Genomic DNA, 10,105 nt, shown 5'->3' on the forward strand with positions numbered 1-10,105 from the left:
ATCAAAGAATAAGTACTAGGTTTAATATTTAACAAAATAAGGTATTTATTATAAGTAGAAATACATATAATAGATAGAATAATTCTATACCGAGAGGTTGAATTCTATCTTACCATATGTGATTAAAGAATTATTTATTGTATGTTACAAGCTTTGACATAGAAAGAGAAAATCCTGTGTATGATCAATTTTTCTAAGTATACTACTACACATTTATCTATAAAATTAAATAAGAATTAGTTTTAAAATAACTAGAAATATAGATAAATCATTTCACATTTGAATTTCTGTAATCATAAAATTAAGAATAAAGTAGTAAAAGTGGACTTAACCCGTTCCTCGTGGGATCGATCTTTTTATTACTACGTTGCGATCCGTATACTTGCGGGAACTCAAAAGAGACGCAACAAGTTTTTGGTGCCGTTGCCGGAGAATGGTATTCTGTCATTAAACGAAATATTCTTATATGTGATTTACAACTTATTTTTATTTAAGGTACCTACTTACTTTTGATTCAAACTTTTATAGGAGCACATAACTTACCTACCTTATATGCCAAGTACCAGATCTTTGAATAGTGAATTAGAGGATTATCAGCCTAAGATTGAACAGTTTCTTTCACAACAAAAGAAGAAAAAGAAAAGAAGAAATTCAAGAGTTATGGTTGAGGGAAATCCACCACAAAGGTTGATGGATTACTCACTCCAAGTTTAAATGGTTCATAGAAAGGAGTAGTACGTCCACCGGTAAATGCTAACCAATTTGAGATTAAACCTGCTTTATTACAAATAATCCAAAATAGTGTTCAATTTTACGGATTACCGAATGAGGATCCTAAATCTCACATAGCTAGTTTTCTTGAGATATGTGATACATTTAAAATGAATTCAGTACCAGCAGACGCTATTAAGCTACGTCTATTTCCTTTCACATTGAAACATAAGGCAAAAGCTTGGTTGAATTCATTGCCACCAAATTCTATCACTACTTGGGAGCAACTAGCCCAAGCATTCCTGTCTAAATACTTCCCACTAGCGAAACCGCTAGGCTTATCAAAGAAATAACCTCATTCACCCAACATGAAAACGAATCCCTATATGAGGCATGGGATCGTTATAAAGAACTCCAACGAGTTTGCCCACACCATGGCCTTCCCCAAAATACATTGATTCAAACCTTCTACATTGGGGTTACTCCTTCTACAAAAGGAACTATAGATGCTATGGCAGGAGGATCATTAATGAAGAAGACTATTAATTATGGAATTGAGCTACTGAAGGAGATGGCTAACAATAATAGCATATGGCCAACCGAAAGGGCTCAGGTAAGTCATTCCACTATTAATCATGAGTCATCTTCTACTTCTTCTTCAAAGAATTCGCTTAAGAAAGTTCATGAATTAGATCCCTTAACTATGATGCAAGCACAGATTTCTGTTTTGTCATATAAAATTGATAACTTGAATGTGAGTAAATCAACATCTCTTATTTGTGAAAATTGTGGTCAAAATGTGCGTGTATCAAATGAATGTAATTATAAGCATCCGGTTATGGAGGAACAAGTGAATTATGTTTAAGGACAAATTCGCGGTCCATACTCGAATAATTATAATGCTGAAAATCGTAATTGTCCTAATTCTTTTTGGAGAAACCATGATAAACAAGATAGGGGAAATCAAGTTAGTTAATCTCAAGATAGACTAGGACAATTGACTAGTAAAATTGATAAATTCTTGGATGGAATTAACCAGAAAATGAGCTGTCAAGATGATAGTTTTAAATGGTTAGAATCAAAGTTTGACAAGCTATTCAAAAACCATTCGTCATCTATACATAACTTGGAGGTACAAGTAGGGCAGCTTGCCAATGCTATGTCCTCACGAGAAGTAGGGAATCTTCCAACTAATACAGAAAAGAATCCTAGGGAAAATGTAAATGCCATTGCTTTACAAAGTGGAAAAATAGTAGATAAAATAGTTCCTTCGGGTATTGATGCTAATCTTTTGAATAATGAAACTGTGGAGCCGGTTTGTGAACCGAGCATTGAAGTGAATGTTGCAGGATCAAAAGAATAGGAAAAAGGAAAGGACAAGGAAAAGGATAATGTTAAAGCTTATCAATCTAGGCCACCTTTTCCACAAAGGCTAAAGAAGCAAGAGCAAGATAAGCAGTTCTTAAACTTTATTGATAAATTGAAAAATTTGCATATTAACATGTCACTCATGGAAGCTATTACACAAATTCCAAACTATGAGAAGTTTCTTAAAGATTTGATCTCAAAGAAATGTAGTTGGGAAGATGTATCAACAATTACCCTAACTGAGGATTGTAGTTCCATAATCTCAAGTAAGTTACCTACTAAACTCAGGGATCCAGGAAGCTTTACTATACCATGCAAGTTAGGTAAAGTAGATTTCCCTAGATGTCTTTGTGATTTAGGAGCAAGTATTAACTTAATGCCATTGTCTCTTTTTAAGAAATTGGGTTTTGATGATGAAGTTAATCGAACTAATATGGTTTTACAATTTGCTGACCAATCTATTAAAAGACCCTATGGCATTATTGAGGATGTACTTGATAAGGTTGACAAGTTTATTTTTCCTACTGATTTTGTCATACTTGACTATGTTTATGATAAAAATTGTCCTCTTATTTTAGGAAGACCATTTATGAACACAGGGAGGGCATTAATTGATGTTTCAGAAGGAAAGTTAGTCCTTATGATAGTTGATGATATCATTGAATTTCATATAGACAAAGCTATGAAATATCCTATGGATGAAGGTAATTGCATGAGAATTGACATAGTTGATGCATGTGTACAGGAAATTTTTGCCTTGGAAAATGATGATAAATATGAAGAGGATAATGTAAATAATGAAGGAGAGGATTTTATAAATTTAAGACTTGAAATGCTACTTAGAGAGCATGAGCCTCTTCCTCCATCAATTGAAAGTCCACCAATAGTAGACCTTAAAGAGTTACCTAGTCATCTACGATATGCTTTCCTAGGTAAAGATTACACACTTCCCATAATTATTTCTAACAAATTAACTATAGATCAAGAAAATGACTTGTTAAAAATTGTTAGAAATAGGATTAAGAGTATAGGGTGGCAAATTTCTGACCTTAAGGGGATAAGTCCGAATCGAGTCATGCATTAATCTTGAAGAAGGGCATATACCTAGGGCAGAAAGACAAAGGAGACTTAACCCTAATATGAAAGAAGTACTGAAGAAAGAAATTATAAAGTTGTTAGATACAGGAATAATATACCCAATTTTAGATAGCCAATGGGTTAGTCCAATTCAATGTGTGCCTAAAAAAGGAGGAATGACTGTAGTAAAAAACGAAAATGGTGAACTAATTCCTACTAGGACCACTACGGGTTGGAGGGTATGTATTGATTATAGGAAACTCAATTCAGCTACAAGGAAAGATCATTTTCCATTACCATTCATAGATTAAATGTTAGAAAGAATTGCTGGTCATGCTTTCTATTGTTTTCTCGATGGATATTCTGGATATTTTCAGATTTATATTTTTCTGAATGACAAAGAGAAAACCACATTTACTTGTCCATTTGTTACATTTACCTATAGACGCATGCCTTTTGGATTATGTAATGCATCCGCAACATTTCAACGTTGCATGACTGCAATTTTTAATGACTACATAGAGGAGATTATGGATGTATTCATGGATGATTTTTCTGTTTATGGTGATTCATTTGAAAGTTGTTTGAAAAATTTGGACCTAGTATTGTCAAGATGTGAAAGTGCTAACTTGGTTTTAAATTGGGAGAAATGCCACTTTATGGTTGATGAAGGCATTGTTTTAGGGCAGAAAATAAGTAAGGAAGGAATCCAACAGATAGAGCAAAGATAGAAGTCATAGAAAAGTTATCTCGTCCTACTACAGTTAAAGGTATTGGGTCTTTTCTAGGCCATGCAGGATTTTATAGGAGGTTTATAAAGAATTTCTCTATCATTGCTAAACCTTTAACTAACTTACTTGTTAAAGATGCGTCTTTTGATTTTTCTCTAGATTGTTTGAAAGCCTTTAACACTTTGAAGAATGCATTAGTAAGTGCACCTATTATGGTAAAACCTGATTGGGGATTACCATTTGAAATAATGTGTGATGCTAGTGATGTTGCTGTTGGTTGTGTTTTAGGACAAAGACATGATAAGAAATTGCATGTGATATACTATGCTAGCCACGTTCTAACTAGTACTCAAATGAATTATACAACTACTGAAAAAGAAATGTTGGCTGTGGTATATGCATGTGATAAGTTTAGATCATATTTGTTAGGAGCCAAAGTCATAATCTACACTGATCATTCTGCATTAAAATACCTATTTGCTAAGAAAGATGCAAAACCACGTCTTATTAGATGGGTATTATTGTTGCAAGAATTTGACATTGAGATTAGAGACAAAAAGGGTTCTGAAAATTTAGTTGCTGATCATTTATCACGTCTGGAAAATGAAGAAGGTCCAATAGGAGAATCTACAGTTATAAATGAAAGTTTTCCTGATGAAAATTTAATGTTAGTACAACATGTTCATACACCTTGGTATGCTGACATTGCAAATTTTCTAGCTTCTAACATAATACCTCCAGATATGACTTATGCACAACGAAAGAAGTTTTATTCAGATGCTAAAAATTTCTTATGGGATGAACCATTCTTGTTTAAGATATGTATGGATGGTATGATTAGAAGATGTGTAGGGGAAACAGAAATACAAGATATACTTATGCATTGTCATTCAAGTCCATATGGAGGGCATCATGGAGCAAATAACACTGCTTCAAAGGTTTTAGAAAGTGGCTTTTATTGGCCTACTTTATTTCAAGATGCACGTATATTTGTCTCACATTGTGACAGGTGTCAAAAGATTGGCAACATAAGTCGGAAAGATGAGATGCCTTTATCCAACATACTTGAGGTAGAAATATTCGATGTATGGGGGATCGACTTTATGGGACCCTTCCTTATTTCACAAGGTAAAAGTTATATCTTAGTAGCTGTTGACTATGTTTCTAAATGGGTGGAAGCACAAGCTTGTGTCACAAACAACGCCAATACAGTGGTCAAATTTTTAAAAGCACTATTTACCTGTTGACGCGTGTTTTTATGCCCCCGCCTAACCCGATGAGGATATAAGGATACGGAATAAGGAATCAGGGTCAACCAGAAGCCTTTAAACCAAAAATTGATTCAAACCGGTTCAAGAAGTCTGACCTGCGCTAGGGTTGCGTCACACAGCTATAAGTTGCGTGACGGCACTCATAGTTGCGTCACGCAACTCTAACCAGGATGACGTCACCTTGAAAAGCCCGTGTAACGGTTTTCGCTTTTTGTGTGGATAAGCGGCAACTGTACGAAAAGTGAGCTGCGTCACGCAGCTCTCGGGTCCGTCACGCAACTGTTAGTTGCGTGACGCAGCTCTGTTCTGTTGCCCTACCCATATAAATACTGCATTTTTATCTCTTAAACGGGACTTTTGAAAAAATTGAGAGCGATTCTTTTAGAGAACAAAAAAAGCATTTGCGGCTAGGTTTTCTACAAGAACTCTTTTGAGTCATCTTGAAGAAAAACGAAGCATTAGAGATTAAATAGGTTGAAAACAAAATCACAAAAAAGAAGAGAAAAGAGAGAAAAGAAAAGAAAAAGAGGTCTTTTTGGTTAAAACTTTGCAAAAGGCTTTCTGTGATCCTGAAACAATATTCCTAAGACATTCAAACCTCGTGCAATCCTCAAATCTGAGGGTTAGGTAATCATCTAAACCTTTCTTGTTACTTTTTTAGTTGTTTATTTATTAAATACCCATTTTATTGGGGTTTGAGTAGTTTGATATTGGTTAAGTAGTATTCTACTCATTAATGAGTGTTTCTGAGTAATATTAAACAAGTGTAGATAAAAAGAAAACGTAAAAAAGGTAGTTTGAATGGTAGTTAAGGACCAGAGCAGCTGCGTCATGCAGCTACTACCCGTGTGACGGAACTGTTCATGTCCAAAAGAAGTTGACTTTGCCCTGACTAGTCGCGTGACGGAACTGTTCGTGCTCAATAAGTTTATTTCGTTTATGTTTTGTTGTTTAATATTATGTTTTAAATAAGTGATTGATGAATCTGGAATTTTGATAAAGTCACTGTAACATCCTAGTGAGTTGAGTTGAGTCATTTCATAGAGGTAAGTTGAGTTGGGTTGAATCAAACCTTGTTGGGGTAGAATGAGAGTATAAGTGGACTTATGTGAATGTAAAGTTTGGACTTGCTTGCATCAAAACATACAGCTTGGGTATGAAATTGTAGCCTTTGTACACTTGAGGTACCAATTAGATATGTTACACAGCCAAATCACTTCTTCTAGAGACTACCCGTTCTTATCAGTTCACTTTCCTATTTTCATGTTTATCATTCTCTTCTTACTTGTCCCGCCCTTTTCCTTTCAATTTTCAACGTAGTTAAGCATTAAGTCAACTCCAAGTAAGTAGAATTCCTTGAAGTTTTATGTTATTCACTCTTTCATTCTGTTATATTGGAGATGAATTATGAGAATTCTTGTGTATAGGAGAAGAAAGTTCAAAAGTAGCAGAAAAGAGAAACTAAAACAGAGTCCCAGCTTTTTGAAAACAAGGTTTGATATCTCTTGTTATTTCCCATGTTCTTTGCATGAAAAATTGTATGGAGTGTTGTTTATGAGATCATGTGTTGATTATTGTTGAATGAAAGAAGTGGAAAGGATGTGAAAACAGGGGATGAATAAATGAAGTGGAAATAGAGTTTGCTGGAAATTTTACCAGCAACTTCATCTTGATTTTGACCTTATTAAATGATGGAATTAGGAAGTGTCATAGAAGAGTTATTTGTTCCTCTAAGTGTTAGCTTTACGTGGGTTTTTGAACCACTCAATTTGGAGTTGTATATTGTGAGATATGGCCAAAAGAGGACAGACTGTGCAGGCTGGAAACCGCGCGCGCGAATTGCATGAATGAGGTCGCGACTTGTCACTGACTCTCATTTTGCAATCTACGCGGTCGCGACTTTCATCTACGCGCTCGCGACTTTCACCTAAACCTCTCTGACTCCCATTTTTCATTCTACGCGATCGCGACTTTGCACTGCGCGCGCGCTCGCGACTTTGGCCAGAAAGTCACTGCCTCTCAAATGGCACATCTCGCGCTCGCGACTTCCATATGCGCGATCGCGACTTGGTCTCGCGCTCGCGACTAAGGTTGCGCGGTCGCGACTTGAGCCAGAAACCTCTCTGACTCTCAGGTTGCACCTCTCGCGCTCGCGATGTTCAAATGCGCGCTCGCGACTTACCTCTTCAGTGTAACTCGCGCTCGCGACTTGGCATGTCGCGCTCGCGACTGATGTTTTGACACTCTTTTTGACTTCTTTTTCTATGTAATTACATTTCTTTGCTCAACATATATGCATCCAATCATTCTACAACAAAAATATAACATAAGAACATGGATTAAAACAACATGTAAGCATTTAGATGATGTGAAATCAAATCAACATGATGAATTATGCAGTTATGCAACCATTTATATGTTATTGTGTTACAATGTTGACATGTTAATATTAAGCTCCATTGAGGTTGGGTAGAAACCATGTAGATAAGGCTATGTCGCGACATAGAATAGCAGATCTACGCCCTATACAGTTTGGAACTCTGGCTACAGGCCGTTGAGTGGATATGATTAAACCGTGCGGTGCAAATCCGGTTAGGGGCACCAAAACGGACAATATTGGCATAGGCGAATCCGGTTCGGGGCCTATAGCATACAGTTTCATCCAGTTTCCTACAGTTTTTCTTATCACTTTGGTTTCACTATAACCTTATGGAGCCATACAGATATCTTGACATAACATTGCATGAATCATACAGTATACTATACAGCAAGAAAGATCATCAAGGTAAAATGAAAATATCATGATATGTGTGCTTACATTCCATATGTAAGTACATGTTTATTTCTACATATGTATGTGCTTATATGTTTCTATGTTTCTTTATTCATTGTGATATTCACTGAGTTTAATCAAAGTTGCAGAATTCATACAACATAAAGAACATCAGGTAAGATCATGAAAGTATAATGCTATATATGCTTACACGTTTAATTATTGATTCTGTAAAGAGCCATACAGTCATGAGATGTTATTAATCGTAACTTATATGATGTGACTAAAAGTGCATAAGTCATACAGCATAATGAATAGCAAGTAAGACAAGGAACATATACTGTTATGTATTCTTCCATGTTTATTGATTTCATTCATACAACACAATGAACAGCAGGTCAGATCATGATAGTATCATAATATGTGATTAAAGGTTCATGTACAGGAGTTATGAGATACTTAGAACTAAAGGAGTTATGTGATTATGGTGTGAATTAGAAGTTTATTCTTTGCTATAAAGATACATTTGTGTTGAAATTTATTAAAGCTATGATTTTCAATGCTTTCATGCAATTTGGGTTTTCAGTAGTTGTCATCACACTTTGTTAAGCATGTGAATTATGAGCACCACTGAGTTTTATACTCAGCGCGTCGATTTTCATCACGCGCAGGTTGAAGATCGTGGTTGCTACTTGAAGACTTGAGGAGTACTATCAAAACAGAAGTGCTTAATTTGGTCATAGTAGATTGAGAGATGTATAATTAAGATTTATGGCATGTATTAAGATTGATGGCATGTATAATTCTTTTATTGTTAGAGCTTATGTGATTGTAAATATAAGTGAAACATGTAATTATTTTGGTGTAAGTAGTTGGAGATAAGAATAGTATTTATGAAATGATTAAAGATGAAATAATTTACTATAGTTGGTATGATTAGGTCATGAAAACTTGATATAGATTCTGAATGAAATTAATTGCTAGATATTAAATGCTTTTGAGGATTTATATAATTATGTAAAGATATATATATAAAGGGTTATTGTGTTATGATGATTCTTGGAGATGTTGGAAGTTTAGAGTGTAATTGGGAGTGTTTATATTCATATTTTGCATACAGTATGATATCAGCATGACAAGATATAAGTTCAACCAGATTGTAGCGTCTCGGCTCGGTTCATTCGGGTTAACGGGTGGACCGGGAAGGGGCGTTACAGTCACGAACAGATGCATCACGCAACTAGGAGTTCCGTCACGCAACTGTTCTTCCGTAGAACATCTGCGTGACGCGACTGTTCTAGGGTTCCAGAATAATTTCATTTTATTTTATTTTATCCAATTTCGTGTAATTAAATAAAAGTTCTATTTTTTATATAATTCAAGAAATAACCAATAATGGGCAGATTATGATTTAATCATATCAAATAGATTACTATTTTGTTATGCATGTTTATGGGATTTTAGGGTTTATTATGTTTTAATTAAGTAGAATATATTGCAAATTCGGTTTGTGGCCCGCTTTTAACCATAAGGCAAGAGCGGGTCTTTTAATTATTTTAATTGCTATGGGTTGAATGATTGATGTGGTTTGAATGATTATGTATGATTATGAATGCAATGAATGGATTTATTTGGGACGATTAAATGATTTTCCACCTAGGAACTCGGTTCGATTTATTCGGGTTGGGTTTAAATAAATAAATTGGCTTTTCTAAATTAAAATAAATTAGAAATTGTAGGTTAAAAGAGGCCAGTTTTCCGGGCGTCGGCTTCCAACGGGCCGACGTACCCAATTCTCTTACCCAGAATCGCACTTGGTGTGCCTGACCAGTCTTTTAAATAATTGGCCTTGAATAAAATTGGGTTTTAAGTGAAGTCACTTTTTAATTGGAAACGGTCCCATTGCCGAAATAATGGGTGGCGACTCAAAATATTTTATAAGACCGATTTATCGGCATCGCGTTCCTAAAAGGTTTTGTCACTATTTAATAAAGACCACCTTTTCCAATAAATAAAATGTTAAATCGAGCGTTCTTCGTGTCGCTCGGGGGCGGGGCGAAAACATTACCAGATTTGGAGTTCCAAGGGCAATAATAAGCGACGGAGGTACGCACTTTTTAAATAGATCTTTTGAAAGCTTTTTGAGAAAATATGGAGTACACCATAAAGTATCT

At 35.2% G+C, this 10,105-nt stretch overlaps 1 non-coding gene across 1 annotated transcript; it reads right to left on the bottom strand.

The window, feature by feature from the left end:
• Positions 1-1,045: 1,045 nt before the first annotated feature.
• LOC149499028 (small nucleolar RNA R71) lies at positions 1,046-1,152 on the bottom strand. Its single transcript, XR_016319062.1, has one exon. It is a non-coding gene; the product is annotated as a small nucleolar RNA R71 (small nucleolar RNA).
• Between the last annotated feature and the right edge of the window lie 8,953 nt (positions 1,153-10,105).

The sequence above is a fragment of the Jatropha curcas genome, chromosome 1 (assembly GCF_041381405.1).
Source record: "Jatropha curcas cultivar XTBG-Jc1 chromosome 1, XTBG_Jcur_1.0, whole genome shotgun sequence".
Taxonomy (NCBI): Eukaryota; Viridiplantae; Streptophyta; class Magnoliopsida; order Malpighiales; family Euphorbiaceae; genus Jatropha; species Jatropha curcas.